Here is a 26,913-nt window from a genome sequence, read left to right as displayed (position 1 = left end):
GGAGTCAGGCGCTTCTAAGCTGGATCTGCCAATGATATTTCTCTGATAATTTTCACAGCCCTGTTTGGACAGTTCCCACAACGAGAAATCGGAGTGAAAACAAGAAGAATATTACCAATTATTCAGGTAAACAAATAAGAATAAAATGGGAGCAAGGAAAGGACTCGGGAATAGATAATACGGCCTGCATTAAAATATTAATTGATCAAGATATTGGTGTTTTATAAGGCTTATGCAATTTCATTTAAAATGTTCCCAGCGGAACTCAGTGGAAAGGCCATCCCATGACATCATATTGCCCATGTGATGACGTAACGCCGCATGTACGGGAGTACTTTTGGGGACAGAAAGGTGCCCTGCCCCCAGACAGTTACCACAGTGCTCAACTGTCAAATGCTGCACTGCAGGGGGAGTTTTGACTTCCCCTGGATGAGAGAACACTACACCTCGAGGGGAACAGAGTGCTCGCTGTGAGCTCTGAAACGGAAGCCCCGCTGAGTTCCCCCAGGCTGCTACCGCAGTGCTACACGTAGCGTGCACACATGTGGAAGTACACATATCTCCAGTCATCGGTTGACAGATCCTTTGGTTGTCTTCCTTTCTTCACCATTTTGAGTAATGCCGCGGTGATCAAGGGATTGCAGGTATCTCTTCAAGTCTGTTTTTATTTCCTTCACATATATACCCAGAAGTGGAATTGCTAGATCATAAGGTAGTTACATTTTTAATTTTTTGAGGAACTTCATCTGTTTTCCACGATGGTTGTACTGTCAGTGTACAGTGTTCCCCTTTGTTCACATCCTCATAAATACTCATTAGCTCTTGTCTTTGGTATAAGAGCCATCCTAACAGGTTGCATATGTCATTGTGGTTTTGATTTATATTTCCCTGATGAGTAGAGACATTGAGTCCTCCTATTCAGATATGCGTAGACCATTTCATGTCTTCTTGGGGAGAAAGTCAGGTCAGGTCAGTAAAGGGTTGATTTGGACTATGGTTCCTGAAAAAGTAATTACTAACATTGTGAGACATAAATATTTCTAGGCAATTGTGATTTTTGACAGCAAGGTTGTCTTTAAATGGTTTCTAGTACATTCTGAGCTGTACCTTCTATATCAGCTCAATTATTCTAGAAATAAACAAGTGATGAACTTTGAAAACTTCTCCTCAGAACTCGATGAATATGTTTATACTATGTGTAGAATATTTACCAAATGCTTTTTACACTTTTATACCAATAGGAAGTATGCTGAAAAACATAGGCAGACAAAAGGACACATTGTCTTACTTTCCAAGGCTGCACTTAGGAAATTGAACTGAGAGGATTGTGCCACATTTGAGAGGGTATAATTGTGGTCCAAAGCAAAAGCAAAATGTGTTAATTATTAGTAGGAATATGTAAGATGTAAACACTCATTTACCTTTTAAGTAGAAAATGGATACTTTTAATAGAATAATTCCTGACTATAAATAAGAAACCCAAATTAACCATTTTTATCTATATCATCTATCTATCTATCATCATCTATCTATCATCTACCTCCCTCCCTCCCTCTCTCCCTAAGAAAACTTTACCCACCAAACTCAGAAAAGAACATAAACTATCATCCAGTAGTTGTGAAAGTAAGCCACCAGCTTCTTCATGGCACATGGAGAATTTGAGGATAAAAGGTATTTTCCCTGTAAATAGCTCCCCAGGGGTCCAGAGAGATCATTAAAAAGCTGACACTCCCCAGGACACAAAAAAGATTCAGGGCTTGTGGTTGGAAATGTCACATAAATGTGTCACCTGTCTTATCTCCATCCTGCCATTGAGGAAAGCACACAGAGACAGCCTTCCTAGGCCAGGATCTCAGTGCTGCCCCATCCCAGGGATGAGCCTTCTCACAGCCCTGCTTTTGCTCACCATGACAGCTGATGCGGGGCCCTCCTTTGGAGACAGCACTTACAAGCTCTCTCTACTGTGGACTGTTTATAGAAGTGATTCTCTCCTTGCCACTTTCCCTTCTCACTCAGACTACCCTGGCACAGTCTAGAAAAGTAGGATCTGTTTCCACAAGGCCATGTGGGCTCTTGCTAAGGGAGGCCCTGAGGACACTGAGAGAAGGAACAGGGAGAGCCACAAGGGGTGATACCAGTCACGGGGTGTCAATGTCCTGACCTTTCAGAGCCTTTAACCCACTTCTGCATTAGAGATTACTGCAGAGTGAAAGCGAATGCCTGCTGGGCCAGGAGCCCTCTTGTACCTTTGGCCACATCACAGTCCCTCCACCCCAGCCTGGAAGCAATTGATTTCTTGGCTGGGAGCATTAAGTGGAGCTCTGAATGTATGTCCAATGTTTGAGGTCTGCAAAAGCCAGCCTGGCACAAGTCGCTTTGTATCACATGAGCAATAGGCCCTGTGACTGACCTTTCCATTGAATTTATCTTTGAATCCTTATCATTAAGTTCTATAAGCTTTACAGGCACAGGCTTTGTCATTTCACCTGGACCCTCTGCCTTTGGAAAGGAAAACAAGGAGTGGTGTCTCCCCCAGTTAGAACGGCTGGGCCCCCGCACTGATCCCCTGTACAGCAACTGGATCCGGACTAGACATTATGAAAGTCTGTCGTCACAGCGATGGCTGAGTCCTCAGCAGTGACTCCTGGCAATTTGGATGGGAGCATGCTTGGAAATATCTGCAGTACTTCCGCTGGTGTGTAGATACTGGCATGCAAGCAAAGGTTCCATAACCAGCTCTCCAGAAAGAAATGGATCTATAAAAAATGTATATTGTTACTTATAATATTTACTGTATATATTTACAAATATGTTATACATTCAAAGCACACATATCTCTCTATTAATAGTAAGGTAGATTCAGTTTGTTATATATAACATATAGATAGATCAGAATTTATACATAATAATAATAGCAACATATATAATATTCTGTTGTAAATATCATGTACCAATAAGCTGTTGTTGAGTTTTTACCCAATTTTGCATCAGAATGCAACCTATGGTTGTGATTCAACCATAATCTGACAAATAATGCTGTATCATAATTCACTCTTTCTACGATGAAGGTATTGTCATTACGTCTGATATGTGATCTACTGTGAAACAATTTCTAATGCTCCTACAAATGAAATTAATGAACTGAAACCTCTTTGAACTCTGGTACTACATGTGTGAGAACTTCACCGCTTGTTGACATGAGTGACTTTGCTGTGTTAAAATGTACCTGGGTTTAGTTTTAGTCGAGTCTGGTGAGACATAGAGGCACAGAAAAGACTGTTATGAAGGAAGAAGTTTATATGTGCAGATCCCTAGAAATAGGAGGCATGGAACACCACACAGAGCCACATGGGGAAGCACCAGTCTCATTCAGGAGACTGGGCTACAAGGGAAAGTAGAGGCAAAAGTCTTAAATGTGGTTTCCTTAGGAAGGAATGGGCAAGACAAGGTGAGAAGCCTTAGGATTGGGGAGTTTGAAAAATTTCAGCAGACTCTGGGGTGTGGAGGCTGTCATGGTCCAGATTCCTGGTACATTTTTCCCATTGCCCCCTCTGACTCTAACTGACTCTTTGTTTCCCCACGTGGCATGGTGTGCCCGTCCTCCTGACATCTGTGAGGATAACAAGCTATCTTTGCACTGGCCTTGCCATACCTAAATAATAATAGAGGCCGCATTTGAAGACACTAGGGAAGAGCTATTCATACAGTAGAACTATAATGGACTAAAGAACCACTTAAGCACTGGCACTGGGTCATCACTGTGAGAGCTCCTACAAATGCTGGTACGGTAAATGTGTAACTCATGTTGACTGAACTTCCCCAAAGGCCAGTCCTCCAGGGAATGCCCAGAGGTCAAGGCAAGGATTGTTCGTAATGAGCTTCCACTTGGACCCCATGCATTGTCTCAGGGAAGCCTGGTGCTGCTTGGGCCTCCGGAGTTTATTGTACACCAGGGATACCCCCATAAACCTGGGGGGAAGTGTCATCACCTCCAAAGAACACGTTCACACGGCTGGAAATGAACAAAAACCATACTTCCGAATCTCTGTTGCTGAGTCAATAATAACCTCATCTAATAATAAACCTCACCCTGAGCAGGCTTTTAGACATTTGATCAAGCATGAGAAGAGGAAAGGCGCCATAACTGTCTTTGTGTGCTCTGTGAGGGAACAGAGCCTTGAGGACTGAGTCGGCACAGGGTCAGCATCTGAGAAACGGGGCACTGAAGTTTTGGTGCCTTGATTTAAAGCCCATGCACTGTCTCTCACGTCTCCACTGCCTGGAAGGGACTGTACTTTCCCCCTCTGAGTTTGGCACCAACTGTGACTTTAGTCCTTGCTCTACAGCCTCCTGTGGGGGGCGCTTGCCAGGCCCAAGACGTCAGTACCCCAGTCCTTGCTCAGCACTCAAGTCCTTTCCGCATCCAATGGGCACTTCCCCTCCCCCCCACCCCGCCCTCATGCTTCACCGCTTCTCCTTCCCTCACTCCCAAAGTCTTGTGATTACAGGCAGTCCCAGAGGGAATGCTCCCACAGTCTTAAAAGTTTGGAGTTCTGGAGCAGGCCTCCTTCCTGGGGCAGTCAGGCCCTGGGGCAGCCACATCCCACACCCAGCTCTGGTAGGAATCTGAGAAAGGAGGAGCCTTTCAGGCAGAGTTGGGGGACATTCACCCCAAAGTTCCCCAACTGGGATAAGTTTCACTTCAGATAATGCTGCCAAAAGTGGAAATGCCGTTCCCCTGTGGAAAATCTGTCTTCCTCACCTGTCCCTGCCATGGTTTCTGTGTCATATGCAAAAGACACTGTAATATAAAAAAGAAGCCAAAGATGTTCTTCAGGGACTGAGCATTAAGGAGGGCAACTGGCTGCCTTCCGAAGAGGATGAAGGAGGGGGCCATATGTTGCAGGTGGAGGAAGAAAAACTCAGTGATGGGAGAGGAAAACACCACTTAAGTTCCTGTCAACTTGACCGGTAACAATAGACTCTTGCTGTCTTATGGGGACCTTTGGAAGCAAACAAACCTAGGTCATCATTCTGAGTAGATATAAGCATAAAATGAGAAAAACTGCGGTTTGAGTTTTCCTTTCAGATCATGTATATGTATGAAATACGTTGCATCTGAATGGACTTTGTGTGCCCTGTCAGGGTCAGTATCTTCCTCCACAAAACAAAATCTGAGCCTGCTGGATTGAAAAATGTCACTTACTCACCCCAAAAAATCCTAGAAATCCATCATCTCCAGAGTATAGTTTCCATGCCGTCCACAGGGAGGCTCTAAGGATTAAGAGTCACTACCTGGTGGGCTCCATGGGTGAATGCAGCACTCAGAGCCTAGGGCTGGACCTTATGAGGAAAAAAACTTCTGAGGGCAGAAGGAAGACACTAGGCGCATGAGACCATGGGACAGATGAAGGGGCTAAGGTTTCCAGATCAGAGACTCGGTAGAGTATCACCACCTGAGCCCGGCCATGACTGGCTGACCTCCCTTCCCCGGTATTGGTGCTCCTCTGAGCGGGGATGAGGCCAGATATGAGGCTGCAGCTGGCATGAGCACCACCTGGGGGTCTCCCTACAAGACTGCAGTAGGCCTTCCTTCTCTTCTCTTGTCTTCTCCAACTACCTGTGTGCCAGGACAGGTACTTTCTTCCATGACTTTAGCAATTTCACCGACAGAAGTGGGCGAGAGGCAGAAAAGCGAAGTCAGGTCTCCAAAGATTGGCCCAGAAACACATACACATGGAAGGGCGGCTTCAAGGGCTAGGGCAGTTGCTGTAGCACGTTCTAGGACAGTGGGAGTGGGGAGGGCGCAGGCTGCAGTGTGGGGCAAGGCCCGCAGAGATGAGGGCAGAGCCTAGAGCTCAGCTGGTCCTTGCTGCTCTCTTTATGGCCTGGGGGACAGTTTTTGGAGTTTCTCTACAAGGGTGTTGGAATTCTCAGGCCCAGACTCTCCCCCATGTGTCTTCCTGCTCACAGGGTCGGGATCCTGGCCATGGACCAGCCCTGCAAGGGCAGCAACCATGCCATCCTCATTGCTGTTTCTCAGCCCTGGCAAGGTCAGGGGAATACGCTCCTGGACTGGGATCTGGTTCGGGTGTGAAAAGGATCCCTTCGGAACTGGCTCAGGCCTGTGGGCCCCAGATGAAGCAGGTGCCTGCCCAGCCTCCCAGCAAGGGTGGGCTCCTGAAGACAGTGAAGGGTCTTCCTGCTTTGATTGTGTGTATCCAGGCTCTGCGGGACCCTGCTCTTCACCCCTGTTGCAAGTGGGCCATCTGCGGGGAACTCTTCTAGAACCTGAATGTCGACCTTCCTCTTTCAGTGTCCCCAGGGCCCCTCTGTATGTGCCTAAGCCAGTGAACCCCTCTGCAAGGAAACCGGGGCATGCTCCTCATCACTGGAACTCTAGAGCTGCTCTACCCAGCATGGTAGCCCCCAGCCCGATGGGCCTGCTTCTGTATCAGTGAGCCCTGTTTCAAGTGTGCATCTACTCCAGGCGCCAGTGGCCAGCATGTTGGACGGTGCAGAGAGAAGAGCTGCCCCCTCACGGATGCTGTCCTGGGCGGTGGCTTTGAGTCCAGCACAAGGTTCAGAAACGGAGAGTAGCAACCTCCATGTGATTTACCTCCTCTTTCGGTCTCTTTAATGCTCTCTCTTTCTTAGGAGCTCCTTTTGTAGCTCTTTCCCATTCCCTCTTTCAGGACTCTCACCCTGAAGGACCTGGTCTCATCCAGGTAGCTGAGGTCACTGGGTCTTCAGTGTCCATAAAATCCCTCTGCAGCCCCTCTCACGCACTTTCCTAGCCCTGCCCTGGGTTCTGAATGCCAAGCTGCGCCCTAATGTGCTGAGCAAGCCTGAATGCCAAGGTAGCGGGGCTGGGAGTCAGGAGAGCTGGGCGGCCCCTGCTGGAGCGGCCGCAGGAGTGCTGGCTCTTCCCTGGGCACTCCCTGCACAGGAACTTTCCTGCCTTGGGTGGCTCAGGACATGCGTGATTGTTTGTTTCCTTCCAGCTCTCCATTTCATTCCAGCAAGCGTCTGCTTCCAGAAATTCTCTTGTCATGGACTCCAGAGAAGGGACTGAGTACAAGGTCATGCTCAAATAGAGGAAATGGGCGTGTGGAACAGGTGCACAGATGATGCAGGGAAGGCAGATAAGTTCACATATACTTTGCTGCTTTCCTATGTGTTTATTACCACCGCCCGAGAATTTTTTTTAACTGAAAGGCGCAGGCAAGGTTTGGTGGTTGTGCTAGAAAGAAAAAGCCTTATTAGGGCACAAGGGAAGCCGTCCAGGAAGCTGCCCACTTTTGAGGTGCAGGTCTCACGACAGGACTGTCTTGAGTGGAGGGGTGGGGAGAGAGAAAGGGTCACCTTTCCCCTCTTGTTCTGTGAGACCTGAGACAACGGGGTCCTCCCTCGGCCCAGGTCTGTGGGGCTCGGACTGTTCCTCCCTGGAGACCTGGAGTCTTCCCCTTCCCTTTGCATGATTTCCCTGTGCAGGGCACCTGACCCTGAAAGCTGCCCTGCCCGTCACCCAGGTGAAATGGCTCTGTGTGCTGACAGATCACACCCTCCGCACAGAGCAGCAAACAGACCTCAGTACCCTGGGCGTCTGACCCCTGGGCATTCAAGGGGTCAAGGTCATCTTCCCAGGGACCCAGACGTGCCCACACACCCACCCTGCTGAGCCCCTCTTCCATCCATCGCTGTGACCCCTGTGGACTCCTGCTTCTGCTACAGATTCTGTCCCTGCTCATCGCAGCCCTCAGCCTGGGCCTCCGAGGGGCTGGGGCTCGCCCACTGCGGGGGGCTTCAATCAGCCCTGAGGCCGACAGCAGCGCCGCCTGTCGGCTCCTCTGGGAACAGGCATCCCTCCCAAGTCAGCTAATGGAAGGGGGGTAGCTCCTTCCTGAGCTGTGTGGACTTAGAAGGAGCTTTGGTGAATAGGCTTCCCATTTAACGTTGGAACCTCTACAGTTTTTAATTTAAAATCAATTAATTAACATATACTGTATACATTAAGCAATTTTTACTACCAGTTGTTTTAAAAATATGTTTACCTAAAATAAAAAGCCTCTCAAGCCAAGAAAGCTCTTAAACTATTCTGAGGCGATGACCCTAGTGACGGCCACTAAGGTCATCCTCCCTGTCATAGCGTCTTAGTCATGCAAAGTCTCCGCAGAGGTAGTGTTTGCCATCTGGCCTTACAGTCTTTCCAGGCATTTCTCGTCCTAAGTCTGGTCCTCCGTCTTCAAGGGGTCATGGGAACAATACTGCCTGAGGTCTTGCACGATGACTTGAATGCCAAGACTTTTATTCTGTATAAATCAGGTTTTCTAGCTATAAAATCTGTGGCTCACAGTTTCTTCCCTTCAGTGTCTTTCCATACATTCCTCCATTTTCTTCTGACACAAAATATGGCACTCAGAAATATGGATGACATTCTAATTTCCTTTCCTTTATAGGTTATTTGCTCGGTTTTTTTCTAGATGTCCAAGGATTTCCTTTTTCTTTAAATTTTCATTAAATTTTACATTTTAATTTTAACTGGATTTTTCTGTCAATGATTTTACTAGACGATGTCCTGCCGTTTGTCATTCTGACTCAGTGCGCAGGGTGCTCTGTGAATACACAGGTTGAAAGCATTACTTTGTTTCCAGGAATATTTCTGACTTTTAACATTTTTGTGTCTTTGCTTTGGTTTTCTCGCAGGCACTCCAATTATTCATTTTCTCTCCTTATCCTCATATTTTGACATTTTCTCTCAAATCTTGTCATCTCTTCCTTAGTTTCTTTTTCGCGTTTTCCTACTCTCGCCTTCCATTCTCACACAGCACTGTCTGATAGCTTGCTTTCACTACTTCACATTTCTTTTGCGAGGTGACGTTTCAGTATGCTTCTTCTTCCCTGAGGCCTGTCCTTCCATTACTGAGCTTTTCTAATTCTAATTTATGGTATCATTCAATATCCTGTATCGTTTTCTTAATGCTTTTTACTTCGTTTTTGAGCAAAGCCCATCAAAGTAGATGAAGTGTGTCAGGAAACAGTGCTTTCCTTCTGGGCAGTGGCCCTATTCTGCACTCACTCCCCTTTTCCCCTACAGCCTCACTGTCTGGGATTCAACAGCACGGCTCTCCTGTCAGGAAACCTGTTTTCTTGGATTTGTAGGAAGCCCTATGACTCAGAGAGACCTTCTAGCCTCACAGAGCTCTCTCTCCTATTGTTGCTGTGAAGTGCTCAAAACCAGGACAGCTTGCTTCTGGAGTTGTTCTAGCTGTGTCCCCCACCCCTGCTTCGTAGGGGTCTACTCTCTTGCTGCTTCTGCTGCAACTGTCCTTCTCATCTGGGTTCTGCTGTTTAATGGAGGGAGCAGCCTGCACAACTCAGAAGGGACAACTGGCTTCATCTTCCCCAAATCCGTAGCCACGCCTTACATGGTTATCTATGCTCTGATTCATTTAATGTCAAAGTGATTTTCCATTATATGCATGTTTTTATTTTTTTTAATAATTTTTATGGTTATGTTAATCACCATACATTACATCATTAGTTTTTGATGTAGTGTTCCATGATTCATTGTGCATAACACCCAGTGCTACACGCAGAATGTGCCCTCTTTAATACCCATCACCAGGCTAACCCATCGCCCCACCCCCCTCCCCTCTAGAACCCTCAGTTTGTTTTTCAGAGTCCATCATCTCTCATGGTTCGTCTCCCCCTCCAACTTACTCCCCTTCATTCTTCCCCTCCTGCTATCTTCTTCTTTTTTTTTCTTTATATTGCATTATTTGTTTCAGAAGTACAGATCCGTGATTCATCAGTCTTCCACAATTCACAGCGCTCACCGTAGCACATAGCCTCCCCAATGTCTATCACCCAGCCACCCAATCCCTCCCACCCCCCACCATTCCAGCAACCCTCAGTTTTGTTTCCTGAGATTAAGAATTCCTCATATCAGTGAGGTCATATGATACATATCTTTCTCTGATTGACTTATTTCGCTCAGCATAACACCCTCCAGTTCCATCCACGTCATTGCAAATGGCAAGATCTCATTCCTTTTGATGGCTGCATAATATTCCATTGTGTATATATACCACCTCTTCTTTATCCATTCATCTGTCGATGGACATCTTGGCTCTTTCCACAGTTTGGCTATTGTGGACATTGCTGCTATAAACATTGGGGTGCACGTACCCCTTCGGGTCCCTACATTTGTATCTTTGGGGTAAATACCCAGTAGTGCAATTGCTGGATCAGATGGTAGCTCTATTTTCAACTGTTTGAGGAACCTCCATACTGTTTTCCAGAGGAGTTGCACCAGCTTGCATTCCCACCAACAGTGTAGGAGGGTTCCCCTTTCTCCACATCCCCGCCAACATCTGTCGCTTCCTGACATGTTAATTTTAGCCATTCTGATGGGTGTGAGGTGGTATCTCATTGAGGTTTTGATTTGGATGTCCCTGATGCCGAGCAATGTTGAGCACTTTTTCATGTGTCCGTTGGCCATTTGGATGTCTTCTTTGGAAAAATGTCTGTTCATGTCTTCTGCCCATTTCTTGATGGGATTATTTGTTCTTTGGGTGTTGAGTTTGATAAGTTCTTTATAGATTTTGGATACTAGCCCTTTATCTGAGATGTCATTTGCAAATATTTTTCTCCCATTCTGTCGGTTGTCTTTTGGTTTTGTGGACTGTTTCTTTTGCTGGGCAAAGCTTTTTATCTTGATGAAATCCCAGTAGTTCATTTTTGCCCTGGCTTCCCGTGCCTTTGGCGATGTTTCTAGGAAGAAGTTGCTGCGGCTGAGGTCGAAGAGGTTGCTACCTGTGTTCTCCTTTAGGATTTGGATGGACTCCTGTCTCACGTTTAGGTCTTTCAACCATTTGGAGTCTATTTTTGTGTGTGGTGTAAGGAAATGGTCCAGTTTCATTCTTCTGCATGTGGTTGTCCAATTTTCCCAACACCATTTGTTGAAGATACTGTCTTTTTGCCATTGGACATTCTTTCCTGCTTTGTCAAAGATGAGTTGACCATAGAGTTGAGGGTCCATTTCTGGGCTCTCAATTCTGTTCCATTGATCTCTGTGTCTGTTTTTGTGCCAGTACCATACTATCTTGATGATGACAGCTTTGTAAAGAGCTGGAAGTCCGGAATTGTGATGCCGCCAGTTTTCATTCTCTTTTTCAATATTCCTCTGGCTATTCGGGATCTCTTCTGGTTCCATACAAATTTTAGGATTATTTGTTCCATTTCTTTGAAAAAGGTGGATGGTATTTTGATGGGGATTGCATTGAATGTGTAGATTGCTCTAGGTAGCACTGACATCTTCACAATGTTTGTTCTTCCAATCCATAAGCATGGAACATTTTTCCATTTCTTTGTGTCTTCTTCAATTGCTTTTCTGAGTATTTTATAGTTGTCTGAGTACAGATCCTTTGCCTCTTTGGTCAAATTTATTCCTAGGTATCTTATGGTTTTGGGTGCAATTGTAAATGGGATCGACTCCTTGATTTGTCTCTCTTCTGTCTTGTTGTTGGTGTATAGGAATGCCACTGATTTCTGTGCATTGACTTTATTTCCTGCTACTTTACTGAATTCCTGTATGAGTTCTAGCAGTTTTGGGGTGGAGTCTTTTGGGTTTTCCACATACAGTATCATATCATCTGCAGAGAGTGAGAGTTTGACTTCCCCTTTGCCGATTTGGATGCCTTTGATTTCTTTTTGCTGTGCACAACAGATTGCTGTGGCTAGGATTTCTAATACTATGTTGAATAGCAGTGGTGAGAGTGGACATCCCTGCCGCGTTCCTGACCTTAGGGGAAAAGCTCTCAGCTTTTCCCCATTGAGAATGATATTCGTTGTAGGTTTTTCGTAGATGGCTTTTATGATATTGAGGTATGTACCCTCTATCCCTATACTCTGAAGAGTTTTGATCAAGAAAGGATGCTGTACTTTGTCAAATGCTTTTTCTGCATCTATTGAGAGGATCATATGATTCTTGTTCTTTCTTTTGTTAATGTATTGTATCACGTTGATTGATTTGCGGATGTTGAACCAGCCTTGCAGTCCAGGGATAAATCCCACTTGGTCGTGGTGAATAATCCTTTTAATGTACTGTTGGATCCTATTGGCTAGTACTTTGGTGAGAATTTTTGCAACCATGTTCATCAAGGATATTGCTCTGTAATTCTCCTTTTTGATGGGGTCTCTGTCTGGTTTGGGGATCAAGGTAATGGTGGCCTCATAAAATGAATTTGGAAGTTTCCCTTCCATTTCTATTTTTTGGAACAGTTTCAGGAGAATAGGTATTAATTCTTCTTGAAATGTCTGATAGAATTCCCCTGGGAAGCCATCTGGCCCTGGGCTTTTGTTTCTTGGGAGATTTTTGATGACTGCTTCAATTTCCATAGTGGTTATAGGTCTGTTCAGGTTTTCTATTTCTTCCTGGTTCAATTTTGGTAGTTGATACATCTCTAGGAATGCACCCATTTCTTCCATGTTATCTAATTTGCTGGCATAGAGTTGCTCATAATATGTTCTTATAATTGTTTGTATTTCTTTGGTGTTGCTTGTGATCTCTCCTCTTTCATTCATGATTTTGTTGATTTGGGTCATTTCTCTTTTCTTTTTGATAAGTCTGGCCAGGGGTTTATCAATCTTGTTAATTCTTTCAAAGAATCAGCTCCTAGTTTCGTTGATCTGTTCTACTGTTTTTTGGTTTCTAGTTCATTGATTTCTGCTCTGATCTTTATGATTTCTCTTCTCCTGCTGGGTTTAGGCTTTATTTGCTGTTCTTTCTCCAGCTCCTTTAGGTGTAGGGTTAGGTTGTGTATTTGAGAACTTTCTTGTTTCTTGAGAAAGGCTTGTATTGCTATATACTTTCCTTTCTTGTATCCCAAAGATTTTGAACAGTTGTGTTTTCATTTTCATTGGTTTCCATGAATTTTTTTAATGCTTCTTTAATTTCCTGGTTGACCCATTCATTCTTTAGTAGGATGCTCTTTAGCCTCCATGTATTTGACTTCTTTCCGACTTTCCTCTTGTGATTGAGTTCTAGTTTCAAAGAACTGTGGTCTGAAAATATGCAGGGAATGATCCCAATCTTTTGGTACCGGTTGAGACCTGATTTGTGAACTAGGATGTGATCAATTCTGGAGAATGTTCCATGGGCACAAGAGAAGAATGTGTATTCTGTTGCTTTGGGATGGAATGTTCTGAATATGTCTGTGAAGCCCATTTGGTCAGGGTTTCATTTAAACTATTTATTTCCTTGTTGATCTTTTGCTTAGATGATCTGTCCATTTTAGTTAGGGGGGTGTTCAAGTACCCCACTATTATTGTATTGTTGTCAATGTGTTTCTTTGCTTTTTTTTAAAATTTTTTATTGTTATGTTAATCACCATATATTACATCATTAGTTTTTGATGCAGTGTTCCATGATTCATTGTTTGTTCATAACACCCAGTGCTCCATGCAGAACGTGCCCTCTTTAATACCCATCACCAGGCTAACCCATCCCCCTGCCCCCCTCCCTCTAGAACCCTCAGTTTGTTTTTCAGAGTCCATCATCTCTCATGGTTCGTCTCCCCCTCTGACATACTCCCCTTTTCTTCCTCTCCTGTTATCTTCTTCTTTTTCTTTTTTCTTAAAATATGTTTCGTTATTTGTTTCAGAAGTACAGAACTGTGATTCAACAGTCTTGCACAATTCACAGCGCTCACCGTAGCACATACCCTCCCCAATGTCTATCACCCAGCCACCCCATCCCTCCCACACCCAACCACTCCAATAACACTCAGGTTGTTTCCTGAGATTAAGAATTCCTCATATCAGTGAGGTCATGTGATACATGTCTTTCTCTGATTGACTTATTTCACTCAGCATAACACCCTCCAGTTCCATCCACGTCGTTGCAAATGGCAAGATCTCATTCCTTTTGATGGCTGCATAATATTCCATTGTGTATATCTACCACATCTTCTTTATCCATTCATCTGTCGATGGGCATCTTGGCTCTTTCCACAGTTTGGCTATGGTGGACATTGCTGCTATAAACATTGGGGTACACGTACCCCTTCGGGTCCCTACATTTGTATCTTTGGGGTAAATACCCAGTAGTGCAATTGCTGGATCGAATGGTAGCTCTAATTTCAACTGTTTGAGGAACCTCCATACTGTTTTCCAGAGGGGTTGCACCAGCTTGCATTCCCACCAACAGTGTAGGAGGGTTCCCCTTTCTCCACATCCCTGCCAACATCTGTCGTTCCCTGACTTGTTAATTTTAGCCATTCTGACGGGTGTGAGGTGGTATCTCATTGAGGTTTTGATTTGGATTTCCCTGATGCCGAGCGATGTTGAGCACTTTTTCATGTGCCTGTTGGCCATTTGGATGTCTTCTTTGGAGAAATGTCTGTTCATGTCTTCTGCCCATTTCTTGATTGGATTATTTGTTCTTTGGGGGTTGAGTTTGATAAGTTCTTTATAGATTTTGGATACTAGCCCTTTATCTGAGATGTCATTTGCAAATATTTTCTCCCATTCTGTCGGTTGTCTTTTGGTTTTGTGGACTGTTTCTTTTGCTGTGCAAAAGCTTTTTATCTTGATGAAATCCCAATAGTTCATTTTTGCCCTGGCTTCCTGTTCCTTTGGTGATGTTTCTAGGAAGAAGTTGCTGCGGCTGAGGTCGAAGAGGTTGCTACCTGTGTTCTCCTTTAGGATTTGGATGGACTCCTGTCTCACGTTTAGGTCTTTCAACCATTTGGAGTCTATTTTTGTGTGTGGTGTAAGGAAATGGTCCAGTTTCATTCTTCTGCATGTGGCTGTCCAATTTTCCCAACACCATTTGTTGAAGAGACTGTCTTTTTGCCATTGGACATTCTTTCCTGCTTTGTCAAAAATAAGTTGACCATAGAGTTGAGGGTCCATTTCTGGGCTCTCAATTCTGTTCCATTGATCTATGTGTCTGTTTTTGTGCCAGTACCATACTGTCTTGATGATGACAGCTTTGTAATAGAGCTGGAAGTCCGGAATTGTGATGCCGCCAGCTTTGCTTTTCTTTTTCAGTATTCCTCTGGCTATTCTGGGTCTCTTCTGGTTCCATACAAATTTTAGGATTATTTGTTCCATTTCTTTGAAAAAAGTGGATGGTATTTTGATGGGAATTGCATTGAATGTGTAGATTGCTCTAGGTAGCATTGACATCTTCACAATGTTGATTCTCCCAATCCATGAGCATGGAATGTTTTTCCATTTCTTTGTGTCTTCTTCAATTTCTTTCCTGAGTATTTTATAGTTTTCTGAGTACAGATCCTTTGCCTCTTTGGTTAGATTTATTCCTAGGTATCTAATGGTTTTGGGTGCAATTGTAAATGGGATCGACTCCTTGATTTGTCTCTCTTCTGTCTTGTTGTTGGTGTATAGGAATGCCACTGATTTCTGTGCATTGATTTTATATCCTGCTACTTTACTGAATTCCTGTATGAGTTCTAGCAGTTTTGGGGTGGAGTCTTTTGGGTTTTCCACATACAGTATCATATCATCTGCAAAGAGTGAGAGTTTGACTTCCTCTTTGCCGATTTGGATGCCTTTGATTTCTTTTTGTTGTCTGATTGCTGTGGCTAGGACTTCTAATACTATGTTGAATAGCAGTGGTGAGAGTGGACATCCCTGCCGCATTCCTGACCTTAGGGGGAAAGCTCTCAGCCTTTCTCCATTGAGAATGATATTCGCTGTAGGTTTTTCATAGATGGCTTTTATGATATTGAGGTATGTACCCTCTATCCCTATACTCTGAAGAGTTTTGATCAAGAAAGGATGTTGTACTTTGTCAAATGCTTTTTCTGCATCTATTGAGAGGATCATATGATTCTTGTTCTTTCTTTTGTTAATGTATTGTATCACGTTGATTGATTTGTGGATGTAGAACCAGCCTTGCAGCCCAGGAATAAATCCCACTTGGTCGTGGTGAATAATCCTTTTAATGTACTGTTGGATCCTATTGGCTAGTATTTTGGTGAGAATTTTTGCATCCATGTTCATCAAGGATATTGGTCTGTAATTCTCTTTTTTGATGGGGTCTTTGTCTGGTTTTGGGATCAAGGTAATGCTGGCCTCATAAAATGAGTTTGGAAGTTTCCCTTCCATTTCTATTTTTTGGAACAGTTTCAGGAGAATAGGTATTAATTCTTCTTTAAATTTCTGATAGAATTCCCCCTGGGAAGCCATCTGGCCCTGGGCTTTTGTTTCTTGGGAGATTTTTGATGACTGTTTCAATTTCCTTAGTGGTTATAGGTCTGTTCAGGTTTTCTATTTCTTCCTGGTTCAATTTTGGTAGTTGATACATCTCTAGGAATGCACCCATTTCTTCCATGTTATCTAATTTGCTGGCATAGAGTTGCTCATAATATGTTCTTATAATTGTTTGTATTTCTTTGGTGTTGCTTGTGATCTCTCCTCTTTCATTCATGATTTTGTTGCTTTGGGTCATTTCTCTTTTCTTTTTGATAAGTCTGGCCAGGGGTTTATCAATCTTGTTAATTCTTTCAAAGAACCAGCTCCTAGTTTCATTGATCTGTTCTACTGTTCTTTTGGTTTCTAGTTCATTGATTTCTGCTCTGATCTTTATGATTTCTCTTCTCCTGCTGGGTTTAGGCTTTATTTGCTGTTCTTTCTCCAGCTCTTTTAGGTGTAGGGTTAGGTTGTGTATTTGAGACCTTTCTTGTTTCTTGAGAAAGGCTTGTATTGCTATATACTTTCCTCTCAGGACTGCCTTTGCTGTATCCCAAAGATTTTGAACAGTTGTGTTTTCATTTTCATTGGTTTCCATGAATTTTTTTAATTCTTCTTTAATTTCCTGGTTGACCCATTCATTCTTTAGTAGGATGCTCTTTAGCCTCCATGTATTTGAGTTCTTTCCGACTTTCATCTTGTGGTTGAGCTCTAGTTTCAAAGCATTGTGGTCTGAAAATATGCAGGGAATGATCCCAATCTTTTGGTACCGATTGAGACCTGATTTGTGACCTAGGATGTGATCAATTCTGGAGAATGTTCCATGGGCACTCGAGAAGAATGTGTATTCCGTTGCTTTGGGATGGAATGTTCTGAATATGTCTGTGAAGTCCATTTGGTCCAGTGTGTCATTTAAAGTCTTTATTTCCTTGTTGATCTTTTGCTTAGATGATCTGTCCATTTCAGTCAGGGGGGTGTTAAAGTCCCCCACTATTATTGTATTGTTGTCAATGTGTTTCTTTGCTTTTGTTATTAATTGCCTTATATAATTGGCTGCTCCCATGTTCGGGGCATAGATATTTACAATTGTTAGATCTTCTTGTTGGATAGACCCTTTAAGTAGGATATAGTGTCCTTCCTCATCTCTTATTACAGTCTTTGTTTTAAAATCTAGTTTGTCTGATATAAGGATTGCCACCCCAGCTTTCTTTTGGTGTCCATTAGCATGGTAAATGGTTTTCCATCCCCTCACTTTCAACGTGGGGGTGTCTTTGGGTCTAAAATGAGTCTTTTGCAAACAGCATATTGATGGGTCTTGTTTTTTAATCCAATCTGATAGCCTGTGTCTTTTGATTGGGGCATTTAGCCCATTTACATTCAGGGTAACTATTGAAAGGTATGAATTTAGTGCCATTCTATTTGCCTGTAAGGTGACTGTTACTGTATATTGTCTGTGTTCCTTTCTGATCTATGCTGCTTTTAGGCTCTCTTTTTGCTTAGAGGACCCCTTTCAATATTTCCTGTAGGGCTGGATTTGTGTTTGCAAATTCCTTTAGTTTTTGTTTGTTCTGGAAGCTTTTTATCTCTCCTTCTATTTTCAATGATAGCCTAGCTGGATATAGTATTCTTGGCTGCATATTTTTCTCATTTAGTGCTCTGAAGATATCATGCCAGTCCTTTCTGGCCTGCCAGGTCTCTGTGGATAGGTCTGTTGCCAATCTAATGTTTCTACCATTGTAGGTTACATATCTCTTCTCCCGAGCTGCTTTCAGGATTTTCTCTTTGTCTCTGAGACTCGTAAGTTTTACTATTAGATGTCGGCGTGTTGACCTATTTTTATTGATTTTGAGAGGGGTTCTCTGTGCCTCCTGGATTTTGATGCCTGTTTCCTTCCCCACCTTAGGGAAGTTCTCTGCTATTATTTGCTCCAATATACCTTCTGCCCCTCTCTCTCTTTCTTCTTCTTCTGGGATCCCAATTATTCTAATGTTGTTTCATCTTATCGTATCGCTTATCTCTCGAATTCTGCCCTCGTGATCCTGTAGTTGTTTCTCTCTCTTTTTCTCAGCCTCTTTACTTTCCATCATTTAGTCTTCTATATCGCTGATTCTTTCTTCTGCCTCATTTATCCTAGCAGTTAGTGCCCCCATTTTTGATTGCACCTCATCAATAGCCTTTTTCATTTCGACTTGGTTAGATTTTAGTTCTTTTATTTCTCCAGAAAGCGTTTCTCTAATAACTTCCACGCTTTTTTCAAGCCCAGCTAGTATCTTTAAAGTCATGATTCTGAACTCTAGGTCCGACATCGTACTAATGTCCGTATTGAGTAGGTCCCTGGCTGACGGTACTACCTCTTGTTCTTTTTGCTGAGGTGATCTTTTTCATCTTGTCATTTTGTCCAGAGGAGAATAGACGAATGAGAGAACAAAATGCTAACAGGTTTACAACGTCCCCAGCAAATATACTGTATACAAATCAGAAAAGACCTGAAACCAGGGGAAAAGAAAGGGAAAGAAAGAAAAAAGAAAGAGAAAAAGAAAAAAAGAAAAAAAAAGATAAAAACAAAAACAGAACAATACAAATAAAGCAGAATGTGATCAAATATGATCAGGCTAGTGCATAGATCAGTGCCACACACTAGATTTTGGGCGTATTTTGGTTTGTTAGAAAAAAGTGCCTCCTAAAATTTTAAAGGAAGAAAGACATATATGTACAAAATAAGGGTTGATACAATGAAGGGATAGAAGATGACTGTAAAGATGAAAATTATAAAAGATTTTATAAAAGGACTTGATAAGAAGTTGTTTGAAAAAAGAAAGAAGATTTAAAAAAAGAAAAAGAAAAAAGGGAGAGAATGTGATCAGGCAGGAGACTAGAACAGAGCCATACACTAGTGATTTAGGGTATATTTTGATCTGTTAGAAGAAACTGTATCTCAAAATTTTAAAGAGAGAACAACTTATATATATATGCCAAAAATAAGGGTAACTACTATGAAGGGATAAAATATGACTCTAAAAATGAAAAATAAAAAAAATTTTTTTTTTAAAAAAGAGATTGATAAGATGTTGGTTGAAAAAGGGAAAAAGAAAAAAAAACAGTTAACAAAAATTAACTTTGATGAACTAATGAATCATGGTAAAAAAAAGCCATGAATTCTATGTGCAGTATTCCCCTAGCGCTGGAGTTCTCCCGTTCTCCTTGATCGGTAAACTTGGTCTTGGCTTGCTGGCTGTTCGTGCTGATCTTCTGGGGGAGGGGCCTGTTGCTGTGGTTTCCAAATGTCTTTGCTGGAGGCTGAATTGCCCCGCCCTTGTCGGTCCGGGCTAAGCAAGCTGCTCGGGTTTGATCTCAGGAGCTTTTTTCCCTGCAAGCTCTCCGTACAGCCTTGGAGGACCAGGGCAAAAATGGTGGCCTCCCAATCTCCACCCGGAGGAGCTGAGAACTCAGGGCCCCGCTCCTCAGTGCGCCCACAGAGAAAAGCAGTCACTCCCTTGTCCCCGGTCTCCGGCCGCCCTCCGTGCTCACCCGGCCTGTGACCGAGCGTTGCTATCTCCGGCACCTGACCCCGTGTGGAGTCCCCAAACCCAGTAGATCCCTGCGGTGCATTCCCGCGCCGCTCCTCCCCGGGAAGGAAGGGGAGTCTCCCCGGCTCTGCTGCCTGTTGGGTCCCTGCTGGAGGAGCAGTGGCCCGACTGGGCCGCGGATCACAGTTTATGGCCACCCCGAGCTGAGAGCCCGCGCCTCAGCTCCGTCTCTGCAGCCGGCTTCCCCGCTCCGATACCTGGGAGCTCTGGCGCACTCAGGCACCCCCCGGTCTTTCTGTGACCCTGAGGGTCCTGAGACCACACTGTCCCGGGAGGATTCCACCCCCTGCTTAGCCACTGCAGCGACGTCCCTCCGCGGAGCCGACTTCTAAAAGGTCCGATTTTGTGCTCCGCGACCCTATCACTTGCCAGAAGCGGCCGGCGGAGGCCCCTCCCCCACCGTCTATCCTCCCGAATATCGCCTCGGATTCACTTCTCCGCACGGCCTACCTTCCAGAAAGTGGTCGTTTCTCTGTTCAGATAGTTGTTGCTACTCTCCTCTTTGATCTCCTGTTGAGTTCGTAGGTGTTCAGAATGGTTTGATCCCTATTCAGCTGAATTCCTGAGACCAGACGAAATCTAGGTCTCCTATTCCTCCGCCATCTTGCCTAAAGCCTACCCTTCTAAAGAACACTTGTCAGTTCTTTTTCTAAAAACTGGATTTGCTCAGGCTATTCTCCCACTCGAGAACTTTCAAATGGCTTCCTACTGCCTATACAAATGTCTGCAGGCTAGTTTGAGATTAAGGTCTTTCCCATCATGGCCCACATCTACCATTTCCAGGCTTCTCTCCTATATCTCTCATCTACCCCCAACTCTCCTTTCATGCTATCTGGTTTTGCTCATATTGCTCTCTCTGCCTACAACATTCTATATTCCCCTCTCTTCTACTAAATGAAAACTTACTCATCTTTCAGTTATCATGTTTGAATCCTTCTAGACTCTGCACCGTAGGATAACCCACTCTATCCTCTGAACTCTCTACTGTACTTTGATAATACCACTAACATAACATTTCTCACAATATATCATGGTTAGTTCATATATACACGTCACTCAGATTATGAGCTCCTTGAATACAGAGACCCTGTCTTACTACAGTATCTAGCACAGTGCTGTGCTCATTAGAGGTGCTCAGACATAACAGGAAAATTAGGGAAGTCCTTTTCTTTCTGTCTCACCAACCCTAATAATTGTAATTCAAATAGTGGACTAGTAAATAAGAGCTTAAGACTTTCTTTTTGTCGTTGTTTAAGATTTTTTATTTATTTATTTGAGAGAGAGAGAGAGCACAAGAGGGAGGAAGCTCAGAGGGAGAAGCAGACTCCCGGCTGAGCAGGGAACTTGATCCTGGGACTCAATCCTGGGACTAGGATCATGACCTGAGCCGAAGGCAGATGTTTAACTGACTGAGCCACCCAGGCACCCTGAGCTTAGACTTTCTTTTTCCAACTACACCTTACACAGCTGCCAGAATTGTTACTTATAAGTCACTTCCAGAATTATATTACTTATAAGGCACTTTCTTGCTCAGAAATAGGCAATAACTCCTCCAACTTGTCCTTGTTTCTAGTCTTTCTAGAACTGAACCACATCCTACAAAGCCATCTCTCTTCTACTCCTTCCCAAAAAGAACTCATCCAAGAAGGCTAATTTCTTAAATAATATTCTCACCAACTATCTACTCAAGCTGAGTTTCTTTCTTTGCCCAAGTCATTTCCTAAACTATAATACTTTTTCTTCTGTTCTCCACACCCACAAGGTTCTGATTAAAATGGCATATACTTCTCTAATACTGCATCTTTAGACTTTAAAAAAATACAGAAATAGAAAGGAACTATATATAGCTTTCAATGTTATTTCTAATCCCAGGGTACTTTCTCATCAACTCATTTCTCCAATTTCTATAGCATTTTGTCTAAAATAAACATTTTGTACCTAATAATGCCTAAGAAATTTACCTCTGCATATTTGGGATACATATTACATTATTATAATATTTTTTTGTATTCTCCAGAGTTGCAGAATAGATAGTAAAAGACAACTTAGACTTTTTTAAAGAATAATAGTCCTACAGAAATTTGAACAAGGATATTTCTTTATTTAAGGTGATAGAAATTTGTCTGAAATTTAATGTCAAATTGCAGCCTAAAATTGCCAAACACTCCCATACAACCAGTAGTTGAAGATTTTGAGCAACATCAATAAAATATATCCTACAGACCACAATATACATAAAAAGTGTGAGCCACACACATTATTAAAATACACACCCTACGGTGACTCAGTAGGATAAGCCTCATACTCATGATTTCTTCAGCTCAGGTCATGATCTCATGGGTCTTGAGGGTGAGCAGCCCATTGGGCTCCCCACTCAGCAGGAAATCTGCTTGAGATTCTCTCCCTCTGCCCCTCCCCCCACTCGTGCATGCTCTCTCTCTCAAATAAATATTTAAAAAATAATAATTAAAAAATAAAATACATACCCTATTTCTACATCAGCATTTCTAACAGGTTAATAATATTTAATGCACATTATCAAGGCAAGAAAAACCATTAGACTATACCCATCATATTCAAATCTTCACTCATTCAGAACCAAATAAATCAGAATGGAACAATGACCTCCTCTCATATAACCAAAAGAAACTTCAAAAAAATTTTGGTAGACAGTATGTATATAAGAAACTCATTCACGGTGACCACTTTTTTTTTTTTTTGAAGATTTTATTAAGTTATTTGAGAGACAGCGAGAACACAGAGGGAAAAGCAGACCCCTGGGGAGCAGAGAACCCATTGTAGGACTCGATTCCAGGACCCTGCGATCATGATCTGAGCCGAAAGCAGATGCTTAATGGACTGAGCCACCCAGGCGCCCCACAGTGACCACTTTCAATAAGAGACCAGCACCTAGGAGTGTCTTTTTATTCTTTAGTTTCAGAGGTCTACTGGAAAAAGACAAAGTATACAGAACCGGGAAGTTGATAAAGGCACCTTGTTTTCATTTCTGTTAGAAAAAATAAAAAGGACCACTGCAAACGAACTATTTTATCATCAAGACAACTTTTCTACCTATTCATTGTAAACAAGTGTAATGATATATTGAATCGTTAAACAAGAAGATAGCACTGAAAAGAACCTGATGACCATTTAAAACAGAATAGACATCATTACACACTTTCAAAAGATTTACAGCCAGGGCGCCTGGGTGGCTCAGATGGTTAAGCATCTGCCTTCGGCTCAGGTCATGATCCCAGGGTCCTGGGATTGAGTCCCGCATCGGGCTCCCTGCTCGGAAGGGGGCCTGCTTCTTCCTCTCCCTCTGTTGCTCCCCCTGCTTGTGCTCTTTCACTCTCTCTGTCAAATTAAAATCTTTAAGAAAAAAAAAAAAAGATTTACAGCAGAACAAGAACCAAATACTTACCCAAAGTAGGATGTAAATTAAAATTAAATTCTCTACCCAGAACAGTGTCCAGCAGAGCAGCTACATCTGCGGCCATAGCACATGTATTACACAAAGCAGTATTGCAGGGGACAGGGCTGCAGTCCCAAAAGGATCACAGGAAAGTGCCTGCCTGCTGAAGTTCCCTGAGTATATAACCTGATCGAAAAGTCACTCCCAGTCTTCATTCCAGTCTTGTTCAAAGCAAGAATTAAGAACTAAGAATTAATAAGGTAAAGGAAAAGGTACACGATCAGGTTTCAAAAAAAGTTTGTAGGTTGCTGTGTATTGTAGAAGTACGAAAATATGACATTATTCTTTGGATTGGGTCTGTGATCATATGGAATGGAGAAGTCAGAAGTCAGACTTGATACCCAAGTGGGAATATCGACCTGCCAGTCCCTACGTAAGCCTAATCCTTTTAAGTTATTAATTTTAAAAATCAGTTTTATCCTATTCTGTTGAGTCTTTCTTAGAGACTCTCAAAAATGCCTAAGCTTCAGGGTAAATACCTAGTAGTGCAATCGCTGGGTCGTAGGGTAGCTCTATTTTTTATGTCTTTAGGAACCTCCATACTGTTTTCCAGAGTTTCTGTACCAGCTTGCATTCCCACCAACAGTGCAAGAGCCACAACCTCGTCAACACTTGTTGTTTCCTGTCTTGTTAATTGTGGCCATTCTAGCTGGTGTAAGGTGGTATCTCTCATATGTGGAACATAAGAAATAGAGCAGAGGACAACAGGGGAAGGGAGGGAAAACTAAATGGGAAGGAATCAGAGAGGGAGACAAACCATGAGAGACTCTGGACTCTGGGAAACAAACTGAGTGTTACAGAAGGGAGAGGTTGGGGGGATGGGGTGACTGGGTGATGGGTATTAAGGAGAGCACCTATTGGGATGAGCACTGGGTGTTATATGCAACTAATAAATTGTTGAACACTACAACAAAAGTTATGATGGCTGTATGTTGACTAACTGAACATAATGAAAAATTTTTAAAAAATGCCTAAGCTGCTTGAGACATCTTAAACTATAAGATACATTACACCAATAATTTCAGTGTCATACAGATAATAAGCAGTATGCCATCTTTCTTACCATTTTTTAAAAGAAAATTGGGAAAAATAAGTCTCCAAGTCTGATAAAAATTATAGCATGATCTAAAACGAGAGCTTAGCTTTCGGTATGAACTTTTACGTCCAACAAACATATACTATAATTCAAAATAAAATCATGACATATAGCAAGGATAGTTTTACTTGGCATTTGTTAGTATAAGAGGCTATAAATTCACATGCTTGCAAAAACAGAGATAAAAAACAACAATCAGCAAATTTGGAAGGAGGCTGAAGGTTTGGGAAAAAGGTAGCTATTTCCACTTTAATCTCATCCCTCAAGTAGTGGTATGGGAGCAGACTCAAGAACAAAAAATGAGAGCAACCAAAGATAATTTATTAAAATTCACCTTAAAAATCGAATCTGCCATCTTGGATCTCTGTACCTGGTGTAACTTCCATAGTACAGTCTTCAGCCCAAGTTAAATAACATATTTCCCCATTAAGATACCACGTAATTTTTCACTGAGAGGCCATATAAGGACAGACTAGCTGTGCCTATGACTTGAAACTAAGAACATCGGATAATCATTAATATGAAACTGAAAGGGAAGGAAGGGAAAAAACAAACATGGTAAATAGAATGAAAATTTTAAACTATCTTATAGCATTTAACCACCTTAATGGGGAAAAAGTTATTTATCTGGGGAGTAAGTTTGAGACTGTAGAAAAGGCTGGGGTATTCTGGAATACTTACTTAATTACTGTAATTTTATTTGTAGTAGAGGTAACTGGTATAACTTCAAGTCCCATTCATAACCTCTTTTGTTTTTCACAGTAAGCTTTCCAGGTATCTTCATTAAAATCATAATTTAAATAATAAGAAAGATCAGCATCTAAAGATGTATCACAGTGTTAGTGTACAAATATCTCAATTCTATTTTTATGTAGCATATAAAAGCGAATAAACTATAAAAATATAAATCTTGTGTTCTGTCAGTTTTATTACCCCCTCTAATTTTCCCAATTCTCCCAATTACTAACATAAAGCAACAGGACTATAAAAATTATTTTTATATAAAAATAAGTATTTTATATATAAATATATATATTTCTATTAAAAAAGTATTTCCTTTAAGCCAGAGAGTATTATGCTAAGCAATATAAGTCAGTCAGAGAAAGACAAACACCTTATGACTTCACTCATGTGGGATTTAAGAAAAAAACGAACAAAAAAGGAGAAAAAGTATTTCCTTTAGAAATGGCATTAAGGAGGGCACGTGATGTGATGAGCACTGGGTGTTATACTGAACCGATGAATCATTGAACATTATATCAAAAACCAATGATGCACCATACTTTGGCTAATTGATTTAAATTTAAAAAAAGAATCACCACTGTAAAGTAAAAAAAAAGAAATGGCATTATAATAAAAAATATGCGAGTCTACTTTGATATTATGCACAAAAGGGTGGCCTAAAAAAAAAATCCATTTAGGGTGACTGAATCTTAAAGTTCCAGTAGTCCAAGGCTTTGCCCCAGATGGTTATAAGAAGGACTCTGTTATAAATAAGTTTTAAATCATGTGGCCTTGAGAGAGGGAAACTGAACTCCATAAAAATCTTTTTGCTCCTTCCTGCTTTTATTCTTGCTAGGAACTCCACCCACACTTTATACATGCCTGATAGGGCAAATAGTGTATGTCTTCCTTGTAAGGGACAGAGTTAATAATTTCTTTAGAGTCTTCCAGCAAAATAGACAACATCTAAGGAAGGACCAGGTGAGAATGACAAGAAGAAACCATCATACACACATTCCAGACCATTTGTGCTAGACATTTCTATCCCAAAACTCCCTGGCTCAAAGGAATAATTGACTTATGAAGGACACTTGGGAACTTGTCCATGTTCTAACCAGTTCCTGGATGTCTGAGAGGACATATACACTGGACTACAATCCTCAGGAAAAACTCCAGACCCAGAGCAAAGACAAGGCTCTCTCCTTTCCTTTCTAAGTCTCCCAGATACTCTGCCGGTCTCTGCTCTCTCTATATACCTTCAGTAAACTCTGCTCTCATCTCCTGATGGCTTGCATTTGATTTCTATCCTGTGTGTAGCCAAGGAACTTCTTGGCTGGTCCTGCGAGACACCCTCTCTAGGTCCTTGGACCCAGCCTGCCTGTATCAGCCTGGGCAATTTCGGTGTTGTTAATAAGAGCATCAGGTTGCCCTTATTAAATATATGTGGCTGAGGTTGGAGCTCCAGCATTAATCTGTAGGCAGGCCCTCTAATAATGGCCAATTACTATAAGCCCTTTGCCTCAGTTGTTGGCTTGGTTCATGATGGGCATGTTTCTTTGGCTTGTAGGGTTTACATTAGCCAAACAAATGGCATGCAGGCCTCAGCATTTGCCATGTTTAATTAAAACTATAGCTTCTTTGGGGCCCATGGGTGACTCAGTTGGTTAAGTGTCTGCCTTCGGCTCAGGTCATGATCCCAGGGTCCTGGGATGGAGTCCCACACTGGGCTCCCTTCTCAGCAGGAAGCCTGCTTCTCCCTCTTCCTCTCCTACTCCCCCTACTTGTGCTCTCTCACTCTGTCAAATAAATAA

At 42.5% G+C, this 26,913-nt stretch overlaps 1 long non-coding RNA gene across 1 annotated transcript in view; it reads right to left on the bottom strand.

The window, feature by feature from the left end:
* Nucleotides 1-1,637: 1,637 nt before the first annotated feature.
* LOC113919798 overlaps nt 1,638-26,913 on the bottom strand; it is a 33,431-nt gene continuing 8,155 nt past the window's right edge. Inside the window, exons 2-3 of the long non-coding RNA XR_003519125.1 lie at nt 25,061-25,199; nt 1,638-2,756 (exon numbers count right to left, since the gene is read on the bottom strand). This is a non-coding gene — a long non-coding RNA (uncharacterized LOC113919798). The remainder of the gene's footprint in view (nt 2,757-25,060; nt 25,200-26,913) is intronic.

Source organism: Zalophus californianus, chromosome 3, assembly GCF_009762305.2.
Source record: "Zalophus californianus isolate mZalCal1 chromosome 3, mZalCal1.pri.v2, whole genome shotgun sequence".
Classification (NCBI taxonomy): domain Eukaryota; kingdom Metazoa; phylum Chordata; class Mammalia; order Carnivora; family Otariidae; genus Zalophus; species Zalophus californianus.
The sequence above is the reverse complement of the archived record's forward strand: the minus strand, read 5'-3'. Positions and strand labels throughout refer to the sequence as shown.